Genomic DNA, 26,343 nt, shown 5'->3' with positions numbered 1-26,343 from the left:
CACCTGCTCAACCATGGTAAGGTTTATGTTTTGAGTAAAATTGATAAACCCACCCATCTCTCATCACCCTAAACATTACTTTCTCATAGTTTCCTTGCTTTAGGAAAAAGAAATCACAAAATTCTCTGTGTTGTGTTGATGTAAGGAATCAAGGAAAACCATTACTCTGTTTGGCACAGGACAAGATATCAATACATGGTAGATAGATCTTAAGGATATACTTTTTGTGGTTTAAGGCATCTCTTGAAATTCATTCTGGCAGGTGATTCTAAGAGGAGACAAACAAAGAATGGACATAATCAAAATAAGAAGAAAATCAAAGCAAAGTAAAGGGAAAAGTTCTAATTAAGATTTGCCATAAAATTATTGAGGATAGATGGACCATTCTATGTAAATCACATAGAAATATTCTTTAATCACATATACCAAGCTACTCCCAGTTTGAGATCATAAGAGACTGGAATTTATAACCCCTCATTCTGACCTATATGATATGACTTCAATGTATAAGAGACAGTAATATAATCACAAAAGCATTTACTAAGGAGAAATCAGTGAGGGCAACAGTGGGGGAAGTATATAATGGAGAAGGTATAGGTATTCATACATTGGAAACAGGGTGACTCAGTGAGCTACTCATGATGAGGACAGCTAGAAAGAAATGCAATCATATTTCTGTGCCATTATGAATAGTCAATTTAGAATCACATTCTGGGAATATCAACATGGAACAGGACTTTACAGGAAATTTAGTCCCTTTTAGTCATTGTATACAGAAAAAAATACAAGTACATATCCAAATATCCATTTCACTTTAGTTAGACCAATGCTCATGTATAAGTATCAATCTAACAGCAGAATCCATAAAGTTTAAAAGTGAGACAAAAACATTTAAAGAAGAAAGCACACAGTGACTTGGGAGTCATGTAACCTGTAATAGCCTCAGTTTCTTCAACTTCACACATTTTGTGAGGCTCTAAAATAAACAGAAATAAAACCTTGTAAATAATATCAACAACAAAAATAGCCTCAACTGTTGTTGAAAGTTCCTGAACTCTAGGTACCAGGTACAATTCAGCACTTTACACACATTGTTTTCATGCAATGCTTCCAATAAGGATATGAGTATTTCTATCCTTCACTCTAATTATCTGTGCTATGGTGACAGGGAAACTCAGACTCAGTTGGGGTTAGTCTTATAACAAACCAGTGAAGGAGCTGAGATTCAAAGCAGGACTTCCTGATTCAGAGCCTGATGCTGTCCCTCAGCACAACAGCCACGGATGTAGTTATTGGGGCAGTTATGAGTAAGCTTCTTGGGGAAACGCAGATGCCTGGTCAAGCTGACATAAGCACATAAACTTTAACAGTGAAAATGCAGCACCACAGAACTGAAATGGAAAAATCAAAAGTATAAGATTAAGAGCTGACTGAAGCTTACTTACTGAAAAAAAGTACCCTGGCCATACCGCTGGTATCTGTGGTAGAATGGTTGCCCACCCAAATGTTAAGAGTTGGCAATTCCAATTCAAATAACTTTGTCTAGGAGATATATAGATATACCATGGTGTATTATGAAGATATAATACTGAAAATCTGGACAACCTAAATGCTCATCAAAAAGAGACTAAGTAAATGATGCTACATCATACAAGGAAATATTATGTATCCCTTAGTAATTTTCTGCAATTGAGAAAGACATTCAAAAAGTATTCAGGAAATATAATCATCTATATAAAATGAATGCCATCATAACACATAATTTATATTTCATGCATATACTTTTATACGCATGAAATTTGTATGCATAAAATTTCTGAAACAATTCATTGAAAAAGTTATTTTCATACAGGTAGGGTAAAGTTAGGGCATATTTGAAGTGGGAGAAGTTTTGTCATTCTATATCCTTCTGCATTGTTTATATTTCTAAATCATGAAAGTGAATTTTTTAAAAAATATTTTTAAAAAGTTGAAAAGATATCTTTCTGCAAGTGAGTACAGTTGAAAATGGAATCTCCTTAAGATACAACTCTCTGAGAAGAAACAGTAAAATTTGATTGATACTTTCATACATTTTTTAACCTTTATGACCAACTAGAGGTTATCCCAGGCATGTAATGGAGGTTTGATATTTGAGAATGCATTAACAAAATTCATTACATCACTAGACTAAGGACAAGGAATTACATAACCATTTTATCGGATGTCGACATACATTTGGTAAAAAGAAAAACTCTATAAATTATAGGCTTCCATAATGAGTAGACAATAAATATTTTAAAAGAACAATAATCAATATCATAATTGAAATTATAGATGCATTCCAATTATCTATGACTTTTATATTTTAAACTTTTTATAATGTCCATATCTGAGTTTTACATAATGAAAAAAATAATTATGTTTCAGAATGTCTGAAAACTTCCCCTGAAAGAGTGAAAGGATAAATATGTAAACCTGAGAAGCACAAAAAAAAAATCAGATTTAGCCCCAAGTCAATAGGGTAAGACATTGTTTAGAATTTAGATAACACAACAGACAGGTAGAGAATATTAAACTCTTTTCATATAGGACTCTAAGCACTTTTTGTGATGTGCTTTCCTTCAACATTCAACAAGAAATTACTAGGCACTTACTCTGAGGTCAAACACTGCATTAGGCCTGAGATTCTCAAAATAGGGAAGAGATAAGGAAGTGGCAGGGTTTAGAAGCTCCTAGGAGGATGTCAGGGTTTGAGGTGAAACAGAGGCCTGAAATGTGTTAGGGAACAGCTTACAGCAGATGACTTTGAGTGGAGAATGGCTTCTAGAGAACAAGATGTGTTTCAAAGCAGTCTTTAATTTTTACCTAAGTGTAGGAAAGATGTGGAGTCGCCATGAGGAGCCAGGAAAATGGAGCAGCTTTGATAGAAGAATGCTGAAGGCAAGAAATAGCCTCAAGAAAACCAGGGCTCCAGGAGACAAGAGATGGAGAGATGGCTCCCAGCAAGTATGAAAATACAAGGGTATTTGTTTACAATGGACGCAGGTACAAGAGAATGAGAGAGGGTGAAAAATGGAATTCCAAGATTCAAGTGGATTGGTAGGGTGGCTTTTCATTCACTAACCAAGAACTCCTAAACCAAGAAGCCTCACTGGAAGGAGAGTCTGAACTGCCCTAATTTTGACACACTGATACGGCACCTGTCCACGAGCACTAGATCTTGTGTTATGTGTAATGAAGCAAAGTCAAGTCTTGGCTTGAGCTCTAATGACCCCAGTTTTGTCCATTTCACAATCTTACCCCACCCACCATTGTAGGAATCTGTCAAAGGATACTGAGCACTTCCTCTGGATAAAGCAATATGGAGAAGACAATGGAAAGTGTTAAGTTATGACCTCTGTTCTCACAAATGCTCAACACACACCTGCATTCCCAGCATTGGCAAGGTTTAGACAGGAGGATCACGAGTTTGAGGTCAGCCTGGGCTACATAGTGAGACCCTGTTTCAAAAAAAACCTCAACACAATCAAGATCTTTACCAATGAATATTAAATATTAGAATCGTCAGAATCACCTGGAAGATTTTTTTTTAAATCACAGATTGCTGGGCTCCACCCTCAAGTGTCTGATTCAGTTCACCTGGGATGAATCCTGGGAATTTACGTTGCTAGCAAGTTCCCAGCTGATGCTCCAGCTTCTAGTTCAAAGACCACATCTTGAGAACTACTGACTTCTGGGAAGTAGCTAACTATAAATTCTGTGAAAGCTTTGGATACAAAGCTTCTCCTTTGCAGAGATTAAAATCAGACAGTGAATAACATTTTGGTAAGTTCCTAGGTCCATGATGTCCCTGAAAAATACATGTGATTAATAAACTTTTTGTAAAAGACAAGCCGGGTCCTAAGTCAATGTACGCAGTGGGGGAGGGGTCTATATAACTTTTACTCAGGCCAACTCAGGCTTCAGAAACGTCCTACTGCATTATCTTGACCAGATCAGACTCCTCAGTACAGGATTCACAGTATTGAACACGTTCACAGCCTCTGCAGATATGGACCAATCTGGACCACAGACAGTATCTTTCTTTCTTCAACTTTCCTAGGAAAAATAATTACCCTATTATAGCAACAGTTTATAAGTACTTTTACATATGTTTACCTAAGGGACCAAGTGAGAAATACATGTGTGTGCTGCAAACTGAAAAATCTATTCCAATATCAGTGATCATAATTTCATCCTGACAGATTCCCCAGACACGAGGACTACAAATTTTTCCCTATGAATAAAGTGTGGATACATGAGAAAGATGACCTGACTAGGAAGAAAAAGTTTAAATTGAAACTCAGCTTTTTTGTTGTTGGCAGTAGTGGCATTTGAACTTAGAACCTCACATTTGCTAGTGAAATGCTCTACCACTTAAGCCACATCCCAGTTTTTTGTTTTAGTTACTTTTCATGCAAGGTCTCACATTTATCCCCAGGCAGGACTGAACTGTCATCCTCGTACCTGTGTTTCCCACATAGCTAAGGTTACAGACATACACCACCATGCCTGGCTTGTTTGTTGAGATTGGGTCTCACTAACACTTTTGCCCATGCTGGCCTCAAACCATGATTCTTCCACTCCCCACCTCCTGAGTAGCTGGGATTACAGATGTTCACCACCATGCCTGAGACAGAATTCATTATTTTTCTAAAGACAGTGTTCTGCTATGAAGCCCAGGCTGGCCTGGAATTGTCCTGCCTCAACCTACCAAGTTCTGGGATTACAGACATGTACCACCTTGCCCTGCAAAACCTCAACTTTTTATTCTAAATTTGCATTTACTTTCTCCTTAGCCACAAAGGAAGTGGTGATCATTTTTATACCATGTTGTGATCTGCTCTCTCTCTACCCAGCCCCCATGGCATCTTCAGAGTTCTCTAGACCAGAGGTGCAAATCTGACCAGAGAACTGGCCAATGCAGAGGCTCCAAATTCAATTGTAGTTCTCAAACTAAAGATACATTTAGAATTTCCTTGCAGCTCATTACATAAAAAAGAGATGGCTGGCCCCCAGTCCAGAATTCCTGATGTACCAGACTTGTGTTGGCATGGGAACTGATATCTTGTACTTCCCAACAGCTTCTGGATTATGTAGGTGCTGCTGGCCAGGGCCAAAGACTCACAGGACAGCCAAAACTGTCAGACTCCCTTTCTTCAAAATCGGAACCCAGAAATCCTGATCACACAAGGCACAACGATGAAGAAGGGAAATGAAAGGAAACATTAATAAGTTAATAACAAGAATTGTGAGTGATTCTGGCAAAGTAGGCTTATAAAAGTACAGAAACTATAAAGTATAAGCAATGTTGCAAAGAAATACTTTTCAGAAAAAAAAGGAGAAAGAATGGGGGAGTTGATGACAGAACAGACAGAAGCAACCATGCAAAAGGTACTCAGGCTCAGAAACCCCAACTCCCCCACCCATTGTTTTTGGTGGTACTGATGTCGGAACTCAGGGTCTCATGCTTGCTAAGGAGGCTCTCTACCACTTGAGCCATATCCCCAACACCTCTTGAAAAGACCTCTAGAAATGTCAGAAAACCAGAACTTTGTGTCCGCTTCTTTCTGATTCTTCTTATTTGGCTTGAAAACATGAAACCTGTGATGATTTTTTTATGTGCCAACGCGACTGTGATGGGTTATCCCAATTAAGCGTTATTTCTGGGTATGCATTTCATTTGAGGGTGTTTCTAGATGAGGTGAGCATTTGAACTGTGAGCTGAGTAAAGCATATGGCCCTCCCCAAAGTGGGGGTCTCCATTCAATCCCTTGAGGGTCTGAATAAAATTAAAAAGTAGAGGAAGGATGACTTCATCCCATTCACTTTCTGTCTGATTGATTAAAATGGAATGTCAGTTTTCTGCCCTCAAATATCTGGGTTGTGAGACCCCTGGCTGTCCAGCTCTCAGGTCTTGGACACATTGCTAGCTTTCTAGAGTCTCCAGCTTGCAGCTAGCAGATCATGGACTTCTTAGCCTCCAAAACTGAATGACCTAATTCCTTGTAAAAAGTTTCTTCACATATATTTTGCTGTGAATGTGTATGTTCTATTTCCCTGGAGAACCCTGACTAAATAGCAAATCTCTGTCCCTTTCAAAGAAGGGACATATGATCAGGAGGAGAGGCCAGACCATTTTTGTATAGTATACCCTATTTGGTAACTATAAATGCAGTCATAGATTTGGAAGCCAGCATTGTTGAGTAAAGCAAGGTGGCTGCAGAGTATTCTTGACCACCTGTTTCCTTAGGATAAGGACATTCCCTATTCTCTAGTGGAAAGGGAAAACAGCAGGGAATTTTTTTTAAGTATACACTGTAGATCCTAATACTTTAAATGAGTAGTTGCATGATTTGGGGAAATTACCTTTAAAAAAGATTAAACCCAAGTTTAGCTATAAGGAAAAAATGTATCTAAATCATAGGTAGATTTTCTTGTCTATGTCAATTAGTAGTGACTTCTTAGGGTGCTGTCTGAAGAAGAGTAATAAGCCCACATCTATCCATGACATCATGACTGCTTACTATCAAAGGGAAAGTGGTGATCCAAAGGCTATCATGGGTCTTTCCATTTCTTAATTCTATGATTCTACGTTATTATCTTTAATGCACATTTACCAAGCATACATTTACATCTGAAATGTTAGATTTATTTTTCCTGTCAGGTCATCTTTCTGGTTTTTCTCCTGTTGGGTCTTGGGCTCCATTTTTTCCTCAGGTGAATATTACAATGTTCAAGCTCACAGCATTAAAGTGCACAGCAAATGCAAAATAATATGGTGTCTGCTAAATGCCTCATAAAATGTACCATTAATTATCCACACCACATCCCTGTTTGGTTAGAAAAATCTGCATGGGGAAGGTTTTAAAACCCCAGTAGAAGTGAGTTGTAGCCCTGGACCACGATCACTGGATCTAGATAAAGTGAAGACTAAACCTTTGATGAAAATCACCTTGGTTTCCCTTATTTCTCTCTCTCTCTTTTTCTCCTTGAGTCTCTTTTAGCATGATGTGAAATTACTCCAATACCCTATGGGTTTTTCTATAGAGACTGTATCAGCATAAATTGTACATCACAAGAAATCATTGGGTCTAAACTCTCTTTTAAAGTGCACTAGAAAGACAGAAGTATTTATCTTGTGATGTCAGTACCAGTGGGCTGCCTCCTATCTGGGTAAATGCCTTCCCCAAACCTCAATTTATCCATCTGTCAAAGGGTATTATAGCAGATGACTTCTCAGGTTCTTTCCAGCTATAACATTTTATGAATTCTATGACTTTCAATATAAATGACTTCTAGATGGAATTGGATAATTGAGCATATTTTAAAAGGAACTAGCCTGTTATATATGTAATTAAAATTCTAATTATTCTCATTCAATGAAAATTCCATCAAAAACACTAAAAAAATCAATTCAGTAAATGTTGGATACCTCTAACTCAGTTGGATACACACCCTTGGTTCCAAAATGTGGGCAGGTAGGGGTGAGAATGGGTTTCTACTTAGGGGAAATTTATTAATACCTGGAAACATTTTTGATTTTCACAACTTGGGCCAAGAAGGGGTGTTCTATAGCAACTAACAGGTAAAGTTCAGGCATGCTGCTGATGGTCCCACACCAACAAAGAATTGTGTAACCCAAAATGTCAATAATGCTGAGGTTGAGAAACATTGCATTAACTTTCTCTTATCTCAGCAGAGTTCACAAAAATTTGTAGGGTGGGAATGAGATCTTCAATTTGGTATGCAAACAAGTTTCAGTTAATTGACACAAATCAAGCTAACTGCATGATTTACAACTTCACTGGGCCAAATTAGCCACTACACTAAACAATTCACAATTTCTAAATGAAAAATCCACTATTCACTCTTAGGAATTTCTGAGCTGATAAATACAACTTGGAGCAAGATATTTTTTGTTTTTATTTTGTTTTGTTTTTATTGTCACATACTTGTATGAATTTCAGTATCCCATTAATTTTTTAGGAGAAAAGCTTCAGATCATCCTTTATTAGCATTATGTGCAATAAATGAAAGTTATCTATTTTTCCCATCGCATTCAGCTAAAATATGGTAATGGAAAAATTTGCCAAAGGAATTTGCCTTCTGTTTCGGCGGGGAACCAAAAGTACCATTCTATATATACTGCTGAGATTGCCAAAGTGGAAAAAAGGATAAAAACATATTTCTGCAATTCTGCTAAATTTTATTTCTTGAATTTTAAATATCACTGGAGGATTGGGAAGATTCCCATAAAAAGGATATTGTACCTGCTTACTAACACAAATAAATCTTTGTGATGAGATTAATAGAAGCTATTTCAATGACATAAACTAACCTATCCTAATGTAGTAAAAATCTAGACCCAGGTCTCAAGAATGGCCCAGCAAAGAGAGCCCCACACTGCCTTCTGGGCCTGGTAATCTATCTCATCATTACAAAAACATAGGTCTCAGAAGCTCCTTTTTTTTATCTATGCCCTATGCCTCTTTGCTGTACTGTATATGGGGTCTAAGAAATTCCTAATTCAGAGACTCAACTGGCACAAATGTTAGTATCAGATAATGAGCATCCTCCTTGTAGATGGTAGAGATATAATAGTCAGTGAATACATTTTCATAAAGCATCCCAAATAGAACATTTATTTGATAATCATTGAAGAACTTGTTTGTATTTGAGTGCCTCCTTTCCTCTACTTACATTCATTCAACAAACTTTCCTCTGTAGTTTTTCTCTTTTTTTGACAAAGGAGCTATTTTATTAAGAATCCTTTCTTGATAATGACCATCTCTGCTTTACATTCTTGCAACATATTATGTATAGGGTTCTCTGAGGCATAGTTAGGGAATTTGATGAATGATTTCTCCTCATCTTCACTCATGTATTCATTTTACCATTTTAAATATCTTCATAATGTCAGGTTTTTGTGGTCAAGAATCCCATCATGAAAACTTCAAGGAAAAGCTAAGTCATTCATTGAAACTTCTTCATCTGAAACACCAGCCTCAATTATCCAAGTCAGGGATGCCCATCTCATCCCACCCCACCCCAGCCAAATGCCCAGTTGACCCAGGCTACTACCAATTTTCCCATTTTCTTTTATCATTGGAAATCCTGATTCATGAATTATCAAACTTCTGGTAGATTATTTCTCAAAGTTATGTTCTTAAAGTAACATGAAATGTGAATAGACAATATAAATAGACCTACTGTCTATTACAGTAAAACCTTACATATATTAGGTCCTGAACAGAGGAGTTAGAATCAATAATAGTTTTGGCCACATGGACAGATAGTGACTCCATGCAAGGAATACTTAAGTCACCTAAACACAACAGATGGTAAATCTGAATAGGTCAGAATATCTAAACCCTCAGAGTGCTCAGTTTAAAAACCACATAGATGACAGAATGTACAGAAACTCACCTACTTATCTGTGACAGACTACTAGAATTTACGTATTTACAAGTTTGTTTTTCCTGGACTGGAATGTGAGCTGGAGGGCAGAGAATGCATCTTACTTATACCTCAAGACCTTAAAGAGTGCAAGGCACATGGGAGGTATTTGATTGATTGAATAAACACTAGTTTTTAGACCTGATATACGTGGCCTATATATACTGTTTTGCTCTGTCTCTCACATTGATTTTGCATTAAGGAAATGTCATTAGAAATCTCCAATCAGAGTGCTATGACAATATCTATTTTGTTAATGGTGTTCTTAGCAGGATGCTGATGTGCGTCCTTGTAAGACAATAAGAAGATGGCAGGGGATTAAGGCTTTAAAAAAGAAGTACTTGTATACCACAGTGATGAAATATTGAGACAGGAATCCTAAGGAACATCCCAGAGTCTGCAGACCTTCTCAACTGGAGAGACCAAGCAAAGAGACCGTAAGGTTTCTTCATCTCATGACTTCTCAAAAACCATTTAGGCATATGATAATACTGAAGGGATAGCAGCAGAAAGTTTGACCACCATTACTCTACTATAAAACAATAGTAAAACTGCCATGCAACTCATAGAAAATTAAAAAAAAGGGGGGATTATAAAGCACTTTGCAAACATAAAGAGTTCTAGCAATGCAGAATAATACTTTTAATGCCTTCCAACAGAGTCACTGCATTTGACAGAATTATCTTGGAATTATAAGTGGAGACCTGTTCAGCTGAACAGAATAAAGAACTGCTGCCAGTGCCCTGAAATCTATATAAAGTATCTGTGTTTTATAGTACAAAGCTGCTCGCTCTCTCTCTCTCTCTCTCTCTCTCTCTCTCCCTCTTACTCTTCCTCCCCCGTCTTCCTCTTTCCCGCTCTTCATTTTTCCTCCCTCCTTCTTTGTCTTATAGTCTTATTCCAATTAATACCTGAAGACAAAAAAATCACCTACAGTAAAGAAAATAGCATCCATCTTATTTAAGACATGGAGCAAAGCCTCACAGTGTTATCATTTTAAGTAGCAGAACATCTTTTACAGAAGGTTTAAGTAATTAAAAACCAAATTACTTCCAAATATACGAGCTTAAGGAATCTGGATGCAGAAGGGCCTTGTGAGAGATTGAGTGCATCAATGGCTAAATTAACAGCCATGTGACATCCTCTCATACTGCAATGTGACTTGGCAGTTCCTCCAAGGGGAGTCTACTTCCTCATTCCTTTAATCTGGACAGGCCTTTGCCAAAAAGAATACGGTAGCAGTGATAGTGTGTCAGATCTGAGCCTCAAGGGCTTTGTAAGTCTGCACTCTCAAACCTCAAAATCCCAGCCACTGTCACATAATAAGCCTGGGTTAGTTCAGTGGAAGATGGGAGGCCATGTGGAGGAGATCCATATTGTCCTACTTGAGGACAATATGAATAGCAAATTAAGGTACAGCCAACTTGTCAAATGTGTGAGAGAGCCCACCCAATATTAATGGGACTGCCTACCTTCCTACACACAGATTACTTCAGCCATCTGAGTTAGTTCAACTGAGACCAGAAGAAACATCCAGATGAACCACAGACTTGTGACCTGTAATAAATATTTTAAGTCCCTTGGTTTGGGAGTGGTTCATTGTGCAACAATATTTAACTGATACAGGCCTCATCCTTGTCTCCTCAACACTGATCAACAAATCTAGTTGAAATTCCTTCTGTGAATTGACATATATCAAGACCCTGGGCATCTACTTTGTACCTGTCACATTATAATGGAGGCTTGAAACCTGGGTCATTACCTGTGATGACTAAATGACATTCCTATATTCAGAAGTGTGGTTATCATCTTATGATGATCACAATACCTAATTACCGTTCATGGAGACCTTACGCTGTTATAAATATTAAGAGGCCATGCCCAATCATGGAAACTGAAGTATCACATGAAAATTGTCAACATCACTTCATCAGCTCTGTGTGTTGAAATTTTCTTTCTGATCTGTTTAAAGACTTGACTAAAGTTGGTTTCATCCCAGGGGTGCAAGGATACTTCAACACAGGCAAATCAGTAATAATAATAATATACCACATTAACATAATGATGGATAAAAATCACATGATCATCTCAGTAGATGCAGAAAAAGAATTTGATAAAAATTCAGCATCCATCCTTGATAAAAGTCCTCAACAAATAAGGTACAGAAGGATCATATTTCAATATAACGAAGGCTATATATAACACATTCAGTATAATACTGAATGGAGAAAAATGGAAAGCTTTTTTCTAAATGAAAAACAAAATGAGAGTGGCCACTCTCACCTCTTATTCTATGTGGTACTAGAAGTTTTAGCCAAAGGAATTAAGTAAGAGAAAGAAATAAAAAGCATATAAATAGGAGAAGAAGTCAAATTATCTCTTATTTGCAGATGACATGATTCTATACATAGAAAAGACCTAATCAAAAGACTATTAGAACTGACAAATAAATTCAGTAATGTATCAAAACACAAAATCAACATACAAACATCAGTAGGTTTGATATACACCTAAAAGAAACTGGCTGAGAAAGAAATCATGAAAAGAATCACATTCAAATAGCTAGAAAAATAAATAGGAATAAATTTAACCAAAGAAGTAAATTCCTCTACAATGAAAATTACAAAATACCAATAAAACATATTGAGGAAGACACAAAAAATGAAAAGACCTCACGTGCTCTTGGATTAAACTTAATACTGCTTTTAGCAATGTTGTATGAACATTTTATGTTCATATAACTCCAAGTAACCTAGATTTAATGCAATCTCCACCAAAAACCAATTACATTCTTCATGTAACTAGAGAAAAAAATTCATATGGAATCACAGACAATCCTGAATAGCCAAAGTAATCTTGACCAAAAAGAACAGAAGTAGAATCATAGTCCTTGATTTCAAGACACAGTGCAGGTCTATAGTAATTAACACAGTGAGGTATTTGCATAAAAATACACATGTCCAATGGGACCATGGTACCGAGATCCCAGAAATAAACCCACACATCACAGCCAGCTCTTGCTCAGCAAAGGGAACAAAGACATATATTGGAGAAAGGAAAACTTCCTCAATAAATGGTATGGGGAAAACTGTATAACCACATGCAGAATATTGCAACTTGACCTTTATCTCTCAGCCTGGTACAAAAACAAACAAACAAATAAAAAAAAAACCAACTCAAAATTGATCAAAGACCTAAATGCAAGGCCTAAAACTCCTAGACGAACACATAGGGGAAACACTTCAACACAGTGGTATGGGCAATGAATTTCTGGGTAGGACACCAAATGTATAGGAAACAAAAGCAAAAGTTGACAAATGGGATTACATCAAACTTAAAAGATTCTACACACCAAAGGGAATAATCAACAGAGTAGTGAGAAAAATCTTCAGCTATTCATCTGACAGGCGGCTAGTGTCCAGAATATATGAAGAACTAAAAAAACTTAATTAAAAAAAAAACCAAGCTATCCAATTTCAAATTGGGCAAATGATCTAAATAGAGATTTCTCCAAAACACAAATTACCTAATAAACATATATATAAATGTTTACTATCATTACTTATCAGGGAAATGCAAACCAAAACTACAATTCAATCCAATTAAAATGACTATTACTATAATAATGACAGCAGTAATAATAACAGCAACAAATGCTAGTGAGAGTGAGGAGAAAAAGGAATACTTTATACTGTCAGTAGAAACATAAATCAGTTCAGTCACTGTGGAAATCAGTATGGAAGTTCCTCAGAAAACTAAGCAACAGGCATGAGCCAAGATGGCAGAATAGAAGTAAACAGCACTTTCCAGGTTCTCTACCGTTTAGAATCCAAAGAGCCAGGACACAGCTCTCAGCGAGGTGTGACCGAGGACGCACTGGAGCTCAAGGTTGGACAGAGACTTGGAGAGACCCAGAGACTCTGGTTGTCAGAAGAGGGTGAGAAAGAGCGCAGCAGAGGGGAGGAATGGCAGGAATAGCAGAGGGAAAGAAGGAGACACCTGGGGGAACTGGCACAGAAACAGAAGCAGGAGGAAGGGCAGTCTGCACGCGGCTGACCTGGGAGCCATAGGGGCTGGAGCTGGAGAGGGGCTCTGCGATTCTCAACGTAAAAGCCTGGTGTCACCATGAGAAGGATGCACCCAAGCTTGGGGCCTTGGGAACGTCTTCCCTTCCCCTGGAACTCACTGTCCTGGTCAGTGTCGACCATCTGGCCCAATGTGGCCCCAGCAGAATGGCACTGCAGCAAGCGCAAGGACAGATACCTGCAGATTGAGGTCAGAGATGCAGACCAGAGTGGAGCTCGCTTTCCCTTGAATACTGGCTTTCCCTTGAATACTGACCCGCTTAAAGAGGGTCAGAGACAGCAGGGCCTGGGACGGCCCGCAGACCGGGCCTCGGAGAGCCATAGTCCTGGGTGGACAAAAGCAGGGACCTGCTGCACCTACACCAGGGCAGCTTGCGGCCCTGCACTGACGGATGACGCGAGTATCTACTCTTGCATGCACATTTACCTCAGAGAAGACAGCATTTTTGGTTTTAAGACCTTTTTTAAGATTTCATGATGGTTCATATATATTTTTTCTTTATTTTTGCAATATATATTCTCTCCATTATTCTTTTATATTTTTATTCTTTCTCCCTCTCCTTCCATTAGTCAAATTCCTTAACTCTCTTTTTTATTTTGTTAGTATAGATTAATTTTAGAAAGAGGATTCATTGTGATATTTCCATACATACATTGATTAAATTCATTCCCTCTATTATTCTTTCTTAATCCCCCTCCCTTGCATCTTAAATTTTTGAGTTTCATTATTCTATTTTCATATATATATATATATATATACACACACACACACACACACACACACACACATATCACTTTGATCATATTCACTCCCCATTGCCCTTTCCTTTCCCCTGCCTCCCCTCACTTGGTTCCCCCTCCAAACAGTCTCCCATTTACAATCATGTCATATTATCATTATTATCTTAGGTCTAGACTATATATATATGCATGAAAGCATGGGATTTTCCTCTTTCAGAGTTTGGCTTTTCTCACTGAACATCATGATCTCCAGTTCCATCCATATTCCTATAAATGACATAACTTCATTCTTCCTTATGGCTGAATAATACTCCATCATATATATGTCCCTCATTTATTTATCCATTCATTAGTTGTTGGGCACCTAAGCTGATTCTATCGCTTGGCTAGTGAACATGCTGTAAACATGGGTGTACAGGTATCTTCTTGTATATCAATTTACTCTCCTTCATTTATATACCCAAGAGTGGTATAGCAGATCATAATGTAGGTCTAGTTCTATTTTTTTGAGGAACCTCCATACTGATTTCCACAGTGGTTGTACTAGGTTACAGTCTCACAAACCATGTGTAAGGGCTCCTTTTCCCAGTATCCATGCCAGTATTTGTTGTTGTTGTTGACGATTGTTAATTGTTATCTGACTGGTGAAATGGAAACAGTGTCATTTTGATTTGCATTTATTTCCTTTATAGCTAGAGAAATGTATTTGCCATTTTTATTTTTTTTGAGAACTGTCTGTTCAATAGTTTGCCCATTTATTAATTAGATTATTTGTTCTTTTGGTGTTTCAGTCTTTATATAGTCTGTATACTCCTTTACCTGATGAATAAATAGGTTCTAAGGATTTTCTCCCATTCTGTAGGTTATCTCTTCACTCTTGTGATTGTTTCCTTTGCTGTTCAGAAGGTTTCTAACTTGATGCAATCCTTTGCCAATATTTGCTATTATTTCATGAGCTACTGAAGTCCTATTCAGAGGGTCATTGCTTATGCCTGTATCTTCAAGGGTTTTCTGGTAGTAATTTCAAAGTTTAGGTCTTACATTAAGATCTTTGATCCATTGTTAGATCTTGAATGAATTGTTGTACAGGGTGAGAGATAAGGGTCTAGCTTATTTCTTCTAAATGTGGATATCCACTTTTCCCAGCACCATTTGTTGAAGAGGCTATCTTTTCTCCAACATCTTTTTAAAAAAAAAAAATTATGGCCTTCACTTTCTACATTTCTCTTCCTTTCTTCTTTTTCACTTTTGAATGTTCTTTTTTTGTTGCTCTTCTCTTCATACTTTTAATTTTTCTTCTTATCATCATTTAAAACTTGTAATTTTATATTATTTTTGTTTCCACCATTCCTGTTGCTGCTGTTGTCAGAGTTGTACATATCATAGTTCGTACTTATTTTTTAATTTTATTTCTGTATCTGGTTCATGTTAGTTGCTGCTGTTACTGCTATTTGTTTTCCCCTTTCTATACAGGACTGGGGATCAAGTATGACACTAAGGTATTGTGTAGATGCTCTATTGCTGAGCTACAATCCAGCTAATGCTCAGCACACCTTGCTTGACACACAACCTACCCTTGCTTGAGCTTTAGCAAATATTTTAACTCAAAGAATAGAGAAGAATAAAAAAAAGAAAAAACAACTGATGAATAGCATTCAACAGGCACAGATAAGGGGGTGCTGGAGACCCACCCTTGGACATCCACTCCCACAATAGAGAGTAACAACAAAATGATTGTGGACAGTGCACCTATGAGGGGGAGGCAGCATAGGTCACTCCTATACCCTTCATACCATACACTGTAGACAAAACAAGAGGAGTAGTCACAGAGGTATACCCCATATATTCTGCTATCTATTTCCAACTGATCTACTAGAAGTACCCCACTCTTGTGAGAGTAGCACAATATGTACTATGTCAAAATACACTAATTATCACCTGAGAAGCAACTTGGAAACTATATTACAAAGTCCCATTGGAAATATATTTAATACTTCAAAACAATATAGTATTCTAGGTCACATCAACAAGAGTGGCTTTCGGGTTCCATAGTGGTCTCCGCCGGTTGTGAGAGAGTAATTTCTTGCAGCTGCACCATGACATCCGTGGGGACCCTCACCTTCGATGAATATGGGCGCCCTCTCATCATCATCAAGGACCAAGATCGCAAGTCTCGCCTTATGGGACTTGAAGCCCTCAAGTCTCACATAATGGCTGCAAAAGCTGTCGCAAATACAATGAGAACATCACTTGGACCAAATGGGCTGGATAAGATGATGGTAGACAAAGATGGAGATGTGACTGTAACTAATGACGGTGCCACCATTTTAAGCATGATGGATGTTGATCATCAGATTACCAAGCTGATGGTTGAATTGTCCAAATCCCAGGATGATGAAATTGGAGATGGAACCACAGGAGTGGTTGTTCTGGCTGGTGCCTTGTTGGAAGAAGCCGAGCAGTTGCCGGACAGAGGCATTCACCCAATCAGAATAGCCGATGGCTATGAGCAGGCTGCCCGCATTGCTATTGAGTACCTGGACAAGATTAGAGATAGTGTCCTTGTTAACATGAAGGACACTGAGCCTCTGATTCAGACTGCAAAAACCACACTGGGCTCCAAAGTGGTTAACAGCTGTCACCGACAAATGGCTGAGATAGCTGTGGATGCTGTCCTCACTGTAGCAGACATGGATCAGAGAGATGTTGACTTTGAGCTCATCAAAGTAGAAGGCAAAGTTGGTGGGAGACTGGAGGATAGCAAGCTGGTCAAGGGTGTGATCATGGATAAGGACTTCAGTCACCCGCAAATGCCAAAAAAAGTGGAAAATGCTAAGATTGCCATTCTCACATGTCCATTTGAACCACCTAAACCAAAAACAAAGCACAAGCTGGATGTGACCTCTGTGGAAGACTTTAAAGCCCTTCAAAAATATGAAAAGGAGAAGTCTGAAGAGATGATTCAACAAATTAAAAATACTGGAGTTAACCTAGCTATTTGCCAGTGGGGCTTTGATGATGAAGCAAATCATTTACTTCTTCAGAACACCCTGCCTGCAGTTCGCTGGGTTGGAGGACCTGAGATCGAGCTAATCGCCATTGCAACAGGAGGCCGAATTGTCCCTCGGTTCTCAGAACTCACAGCTGAGAAACTGGGCTTTGCTGGACTTGTGCAGGAGATCTCATTTGGCACAACTAAAGACAAAATGCTGGTCATCGAGCAGTGTAAGAACTCCAGAGCTGTGACCATTTTCATTAGAGGAGGAAATAAGATGATCATCGAGGAAGCAAAACGATCACTTCATGATGCTTTATGTGTCATCCGGAACCTCATCCGTGATAATTGTGTGCTGTACGGGGGAGGTGCTGCTGAGATATCCTGCACTTTGGCGGTTAGCCAAGAGGCAGATAAGTGTCCAGCCTTGGAGCAGTACACCATGAGCGCTTTTGCAGATGCATTGGAGGTCATCCCCATGGCCCTTTCCGAAAACAGTGGCACGAATCCCATCCAGACAATGACTGAAGTTCATGCCAGACAAGTAAAGGAGCAGAACCCTGCACTTGGGATTGACTGTTTGCACAAGGGAACAAATGATATGAAGCAACAACATGTCATAGAAACCTTGATTGGGAAAAAGCAGCAGATATCTCTTGCAACACAAATGGTCAGAATGATTTTGAAAATTGATGACATCCGCAAGCCTGGAGAATCTGAAGAATAAAGAAAAATGTTGAATAAAATGTAGTAAGATCAACCACCATGGTTAAATAAATGGGTGTCTTGTGATGCATCTGCAGTTATTTATTGCTACATCCTTTTTCAGACACTGTAGATGGTATCATAAAAACAGCTGCGTGGTAACCATGGTTTCTGTTCACAGCCATGTAATTGTAGGAGTACTGTGTTACAAGCTTTTGTATTCATTAAAGAGGTCTCTTTAAACCTTTTAAATTGTTAAAACATTTGTTTTAACAATTAAATGCTGCCTTAATTGAAAAAAAAAAGAGTGGCTTTCACTGAAAATGTTCTCACATAAACGTATAAGAGATATCCATCCCAACAGATGCACAAATATCAATATAGAAATACAAGGATTATGGAAAAACAAGGTAACATGACTTCTCCAAAAGTTTATTCTTCTCTAACAATTGAATTGAATGAAGTGAAAGAAACACTATATAATTTAAAGGAATGATTTTTTAAAATCAACAATTCTAGGAAAATAAGAGAAGTAAATAAATGAATTAAGGAAGACAATGTAGGATATAATGAGAAGTTCAATAAAGAGATAAAGATTTTGAAAAAGAAGCAAACAAATAGAAATCAAAAGTTCAACAAGTCATATAAAAAAACTCAAGGGAAAACTTCAACAACAAGGCTTGAAGACAAGGCTGATAAATTAAAACATTCAGAAAGTAACAAAGAAAAAAAGAAATTATAAACAGAATATTCAAGACTTTTCAGACACAATTATAATATCAAACTTACATATTTTTAGTACTGAAGAAGGCATCAAGGCTCAGACTAATGGCAAAGAAAAAAATTCATTGAAATGATAGCAAAAATTTTCCCAAATATTTGGAGATATATGTATATCCAGGCACAGGAGGTTTTTAGAACTAAAGCAGACATGATTAGAACCTCCCCACACCATATTATAATTACAATACCAGGAGTATCAAGTACAGAAAGAATATTGAAGGCTGCAAAAAAGAAGCACCAACTCATTTATGAAGAGAAATGCATTGAATAGTAGCAGATTTGTTAAGAGAAGCTCTGTAGACCAAGAGAATATGAAATAATGTATTTGAAGCACTAAAAGAAAATAAATGCCAATCTAGATTAGATGATATCTAACAAAGTTATCCTTCAGAATTGATGGATGAATAAAACCTTACATGGTAAGCATACACTGAATGAACTCATAACCAGCAAGCTTGCACTGCAGAAGATACTTAAAGGAATCCTGCATACAGAAGAGGAAGATAAACACAACCACCAGAGTACAGTAGACTCTGTATTACTAGTACACTAGAAAAGTAGATGACCAAATGAGAATTAGAAAAGAATAAATCATTAGAAATACAAAAAAATGACAGGAATTGGTTTATACCTTTTCATTATAACTCTCTATATAAAGAGATAATTTTCTAATTAAAAGACACAGAATGGCTAATTGGATTAAAAATAAAGCTGAAATGTTGGTTGCCAACATATACACACACATATACAGACTACAAGTGAAAGGGTGGAAAATGATATGACAACCAGATAGAATTCAGAAGCAAAAAAGAGTATCTATACATATATCTAACAAAACAGAATTCAAGCCAAAATTAAAAGACACAGAGAAGGTCTCTAAATATTGATAAAGGGAACAATGCATTAAGAAGATATAATGATTGTAAATAAATATGCACCAAATGTCAGCACAATCAATTTCATAAAACACACACTAATGAATGTAAAGGGACACTTAGCCCCCAAAAGAATAATAGTGTATGACTTCACTATCCTACTGTCACCAATAGATTGTACATGCAGACAAAAAAAATCAACAAAGAACCTTCACTTATTAACTATTCTAGAGAAAATGGACTTGACAAATGTCTACAGAATATTCCATCCAACAAGTGTGGAATACACATTTTTAGCAGCTCATTGAACTTTCTCCAAAAAGATAATATTTTAGGTTATGAAGCAAGTTTTCAAAAAATACAAAAAATGAAATAAATTCTTCTATCTTATCAGATCATAATGGAATGAAACTAGAAGTCAACAGCAAGGCAAACTACAGAAACTATAAAATCACATGGGATTAAACAATAGACTTTCAAATGATTAGTGGGTCATTGGAGAAATTTTAAAAATGTTTCCAGTCAAATGAAAATGGAAATACAACATGTAATTATGTAGAATACAGCAAAGGCAGTTCTCAGGAGAAACTTTGTGGATATGAGTATCTACATTAGAAAATCAGAGAGATATCAAATAAATAACATAATGATGAAACAAAAGGTCTTAGAAAAAGAAAAGAACATGCCAAACTGAAAACCAATATAAGGAAAGAATAAAGACCAGAACTAAAAATGAATATAAAATCTAAAAGAATGATACAAAAGATCAATGAAACAGAATTGGTTCTTTGAGAAATTGACCAATCCTTAGACAAATTAACTAAAAGAAAGAGATGACCCAAATTAATAGATCAAGAGACATAAAGAGGTATTGTAACAGATACCACTGAAATCTAGGAATTAAGGATTATTTTGAAAACTTATGCTCTAATAAATTGAAAGATTGACAAGATATGGATAAATTCCTAGATGTATGTGGCCTTCCATAACTGAATTAAGAGGATGTAAATGACCTAGACAGATCAATAACAAGTAATGATATTGATCTAGTAATAAAAGTCTCCCAGCAATGAAAAGTAACCAGACAGATTCACTGCTGAATTCTACCAGACTATTTTTTTTTATTCATATGTGCATACAAGGCTTGGGTCATTTCTCCCCCATGCTCCCACACCCTCCCATACCACCCACTCCATCCCCTCCCTCTCCCTCCCACCCCCTCAATACCCAGCAGAAACTATTTTGCCCTTATCTCTAATTTTGTTGAAGAGAGAATATAAGCAATAATAGGAAGGAACAAGTGTTTTTGCTGGTTGAGATAAGGCATTGACTCACATTGATTTCCTGTGCGTGTGTGTTACCTTCTATGTTAATTCTTTTTGATCTAACCTTTTCTCTAGTTCCTGGTCCCCTTTTCCTATTGGCCTCAGTTGCTTTTAAGGTATCTGCTTTAGTTTCTCTGCGTTAAGGGCAACAAATACTAGCTGATTTTTTAGGTGTCTTACCTATCCCCACCCCTCCCTTGTGTGCTCTCGCTTTTATCATGTGCTCAAAGTCCAATTCCCTTGTTGTGTTTGCCCTTGATCTAATGTCTGCATATGAGGGAGAACATATGATTTTTGGTCTTTTGGGCCAGGCTAACCTCACTCAGAATGATGTTCTCCAACTCCATCCATTTACTGGCAAATGATAACATTTCATTCTTCTTCATGGATGCATAGAATTCCATTGTGTATAGATACCACATTTTCTTAATCCATTCATCAGTGGTGGGGGCATCTTGGCTGTTTCCATAACTTGGCTACTGTGAATAGTGCCACAATAAGCATGGGTGTGCAGGTGCCTCTGGAGTAACCTGTGTCACAGTCTTTTGGGTATATCCCCAAGAGTTCTACCAGACTTTTAAAGAAGAACACCAATGCTCCTCAAAATATTCCAAAAAGTAGAAATGGAAGGAACATTTCCAAACTCATTCTATGAAACATGTATTATCTTGATATTAAAAGTAGATAAGAACACAATGACATAGAAAGAAAACTATAGATCATTTTCCTTGGTGAACATAGATGCAAAAATCCTCAAAAAATACTTTCAAAACAAATTCAATAACATTTTTAAAAGGTTATACACCATGAGTTTGTTTCATTCTAGGGATGCAAGAATGGGTCAACATATGCAAATCAATAGATGTAATACAGAACATAAATAGAATCAAGAACAAAAATCCCATGATCATCTCAATAGATACAAAAAATGTTTTGACAAATTCAGCATCCCTTCAACAAATTAGGTGTAGATAGATCATACCACAACATAACAAAGGTGATATATATGAAACCTATAGTCAGCATCATACTAAGTGAGAAAAGACTGAAAGCATTTCTTTTAAAACAAAAGAAGAGATAAGGGTGTCCACTCTCACTGCTCTTATTCAATATAGTCCTTAAAATCTTAGCCATAGCAATAAAGCAGGAGAGAAATAAAGGAATGCAAATAGGAAAGAAAGAAGTCAAGTTATTCATATTTGCAGATCATAAGAACCTATATTTAAAAGACTCCAAAGATTCTAATAGAAAACTCTTAGATCTGATAAACAAGTGGCAAGATATGAAATCAACATTCAAATATAGTACTTCTGTATACAGCAAAAATGACCCATGTGGGAAACAAAACAAGTAAATACTCCTATTTATAAAATCAACACATAATAAAATACATAGTAATAAATGTAAAGGTAAAAAATCTCTACAATAAAAACTATAAAATGTTGGAGAAAATAATTTAAGAAGACACTAGAAGATGGAAATGCCTCTATGTTCAGGGATCAGCAGAATTAATATTTTGAAAATGGCTATACTACTAAAAGCAATCAACAGATTTGATGCCATCTCCATCAAAATTCCAATTCTATTTCTTCACAGAAATAGAAAAATCAATCCTAAAATACATTTGGAAGCACAAAAGACCCTTAGTAGTTATAACAATCCTGAGTAGAGGACTCAGAAATAAGCCAATGCATGTACAACTTCTGATTCTCAACAAAGGTGCCAATAATACACATTGGAGAAAAGATGGACTCTTTAACAAATGGTGTTGGGAAATCTGGATATCCAAATGTAGAAGACTGAAACAAGATCAATATCTCTCACCATGTATAAAAATCAACCCAAAATGGATCAAAGAGCTTACCATAAAACTCAAAACAGTATATAATACAGGAAAACATATGAGAAACACATGAAAATACTGGCAAGGTGACAACTTTCTGACTAGGACTCCAAATGCTCAGGAAATAATAGGAAGAACCGACAAATGGGATAGCATTAAACTGAAAGATTCTGCACTGTAAAGGAAACAATAGAGAGGAGACAGCCTAAGAATGGGAGAATATCTTTGCCAGCTATTCATCTGATCAAGAATTACTATACAGAATTAATAAAGAAACCAAATATTAAAACACAAAAATACAAATAATTCAATGAACAAATGGGCCAATGAACTGAAAAAGACTTTTCAAAAGAACTTCAATGACAAGTAAATTCATGGAAGAATGCTCAACATCTTTAGCCACCAAGAAAATGAAAATCAAAACTAACTGAGCTTCCACCCCACCCCAGATGGAATGGCAATCATCAAAACAAAAAAATGTTGACAAGAATGCTGGGGAAAAGGACAATTTATTGAAAGTAGTATGGCAGTCCCTTAGAAAACTAAAAATACACCTACTATATGATCATGACATATAACTCCTGGGTATATTCCTGAAGGAATTAAAGCCAGTATGCAATAGAAATACCTGCATACCAATGTTTAATGTGGCATTATTCACAATAGCCAAGTTATGGAATCAGTCTATGTGCCTGTCAATGGGTGAATAGATAAAGAAAATGTGGCATAAAAACACATTTTCATCTGAAAAGAAGAAAATCATATCATTTGCAAGAAAATGAATGCAACTAGAGATCATGTTAAGCAAAAGAAGCCAGATCCAGAAAGACAAGTGTCACATGTTATGTTTCATATAGAGTGTAGAAAAAAGACATCAAATTAGAAGGGGTACATTAGGGAAGCAAAGGGCAATCAGAGGGAGTTGGGAGGGGAATAAATGAAGGTGGGGGGTAATTATGATCAAAGTGTTTTATGTGCAAGTATGAAAATGTCACAATGAAACCTAATATTGCATACAGTAAATATAAGCTAATAAAACTACATAAAAAAAAACCTGGGCTGTGGTTCTAGCTACTTGGGAGGCTCAGGTCAGGATGATTGCAGTTCAAAGCCAGCCTGGGCAAATAGGTGGGAAGACTCCATCTCTAAAATAACCAGAACAAAACAGACTGGAGACATGGCTCAACTAGTACAGCATCTGCTTCAGAAGCATGAAACTCTGAACTCAAACCCCAGCCCCACCAAAAAAAATAAAAATAAAAATAAATTGAAACAGAACCTGATTATCCATCTATATCACTCTTCATAGACATCCCAAATAAATGAAATTGACATACCAAAGAGATATCTACATTTGCATATTTATTATTAACAATTATTTCTTCTTTCTTTCTTTTGTTTTCTTGTTTTGTTTTGTTTTTGCTCTTTTTTTCAGTGCTGGGGATTGAACCCAGAGCCTTCCATATGCTAAGGGTTACCACTGAGCTACATCACCAGCCCCTATTGCACTATTCTTAATAGCTAAAATATATAATTACCCCATATCTTAGGTGAGTGGATAAAGAAAATGAAATATGTATACACAATGGAGTATTATTTAACCATAAGGAAGAATGAAATCTTGTTTGCAGAAAAAATGAAGGAACTAGATGACATTATGTTAAATTAAATAAGCCAGTCATAAGCAAGTATCACATGTGCTCTCTCAAATGTGGGAACTGAAAAAGTCAACCTGAAATAGAATAATGATTACTAGGGATTTGGAAGGGTAAGAGTGTGTAGGAAAAAGGTAGATGGATGATCATTGCACATTGTATTCAGGAACGGAAGTATCATACCGAACCGCATTAAATGTACAATCAATATGTCATACCGAACCGCATTAAATGTACAATCAATATGAATTAATAAAAGAATTGATCAAGCAATCTCTGTTATTTATGGCAGAAAAAAAGTGAAGAAGTTCCATTAAAGTCCAAAGGTTTACTAAGGACTACTATTTCTATAAGACCAACAGGAAGTTCTAAAAGTCTCTAGAATTTTGCATACACATTTGTATGCAAGTTCATATATGCATTCTTTTTTCCAGTAACCCTTCTTAGCAACTGATTAGAATACCTATACAGAAAATAAACAAGAACATAGAATATCTGAACAGCACAGTGAGACTATGAACTTTTTTCAAGTGTACATGGCACATTCACAAAGATATATCTGGGATTAAAGAAGCCTCATCAGATTTAAGAATTTAAATCATACAGCATATTCTCTGATCATGCCATAATCAAATTAGAAATCAATAGTGCAAACCCAACTGGAAAATCTCTAAAACTGTGAAAATTAAACAACATACTTCTAAAAAATCTTCAAGTCAAAGAGAAAACCTCAAAAAAAAAAAACCTTAAGTAACATAACATTATATAAAAATAAAAACATAGCATGTTAATTTTTATGGGTCAGAGCTAAAGCAGTATGAAGAGGGAAATTTGTAGCACTAAATGTTCACATTAGTGAGGAAAAGTCTCAAATCTAATGTAGTTTCTAATTAGAAAATTCTAGTGTAAGTTTTCACATGAAAAAATTATAGCATTTGACTATGGTGATAATAGTTATGCAGTCCCAGAGAAAAGTGAATTTTCCACATTTCTTATCATTTCCATTTCTTTTACTCTTTTTGTTCTCAGTTCCTAGGTAAAATTATTGGTGTTATTTTTACACTGTTTTTAAATATAAAAAAGACAATAAACAATTGAAGGAGGATTGGAAAAATATAACAGCATAAAGAAGAAGAAAGAGCAGAAAAAAAATAACAAAGTCTACCCAAAGGAAGTCAAAGGAAGGAATTCTAATGATCAAAAATGATGGAATTGACAAAAACAATAATAAAAAAATTGAAAAAAATGAATGTATACAAAACTGAACTTTTAGGAAAAAAACTCAGCAAAACAGATAAAAGTTGTGGTAAGACTGACAAAAATAGCAAACAAAGAAGGCATAAATTACCAATATCAGGAATGAAACTGGGCCTGTCACTTCAGATCCTGGAGTGGAAAAAAGATAGCAAGGGAATATTATGAATGATCTTTTGCCCATAGATTCAGAAATTGGAATAAATGGACCAATTGCTCAAAATACACCAACCATCAAAATTCAACCAATATTATAGACAGTCTAAATAGGTCCATACCCATCAAAGAAACTGAGTTTGTAATTTAAAATAGCATAATAGATCCCACCAAAAATTGTTTTAAAGGGAGGGTTGGAGTGTGAAGGGGATAAGAAAAATTAATAGAGGAGGTAAATTTGATTAAGTATATTATACGCATGTATGGAAATATCACAATGAAATATTTGTATAATTAATTGGCCTTTAAAAAAAACCAAGGCCAGAGGGTTTCACTTCAGAATTCTACCAAATATTTAAAGAACTTACAGTAATTTTTTCATAACCTGTTACAGAAAACACATGGAAAGCAAACAGTTCTCAACTCATTTGATGAGGGAAGTGAAT

The 26,343-nt window shown here is 36.4% G+C and overlaps 1 protein-coding gene and 1 pseudogene across 7 annotated transcripts in view; one reads left to right on the top strand and one right to left on the bottom strand.

The window, feature by feature from the left end:
• Nucleotides 1–26,343, bottom strand: part of Rbms3 (RNA binding motif single stranded interacting protein 3) — a 1,393,896-nt gene that overhangs the window by 1,165,175 nt on the left and 202,378 nt on the right. The window lies entirely within an intron of this gene.
• LOC109680084 (T-complex protein 1 subunit epsilon pseudogene) lies at nucleotides 16,350–18,097 on the top strand (annotated as a pseudogene).

The sequence above is a fragment of the Castor canadensis genome, chromosome 5, assembly GCF_047511655.1.
Source record: "Castor canadensis chromosome 5, mCasCan1.hap1v2, whole genome shotgun sequence".
NCBI lineage: Eukaryota > Metazoa > Chordata > Mammalia > Rodentia > Castoridae > Castor > Castor canadensis.
Note: the sequence above shows the minus strand (reverse complement) of the source record. Positions and strands in the feature narration are given on the sequence as shown.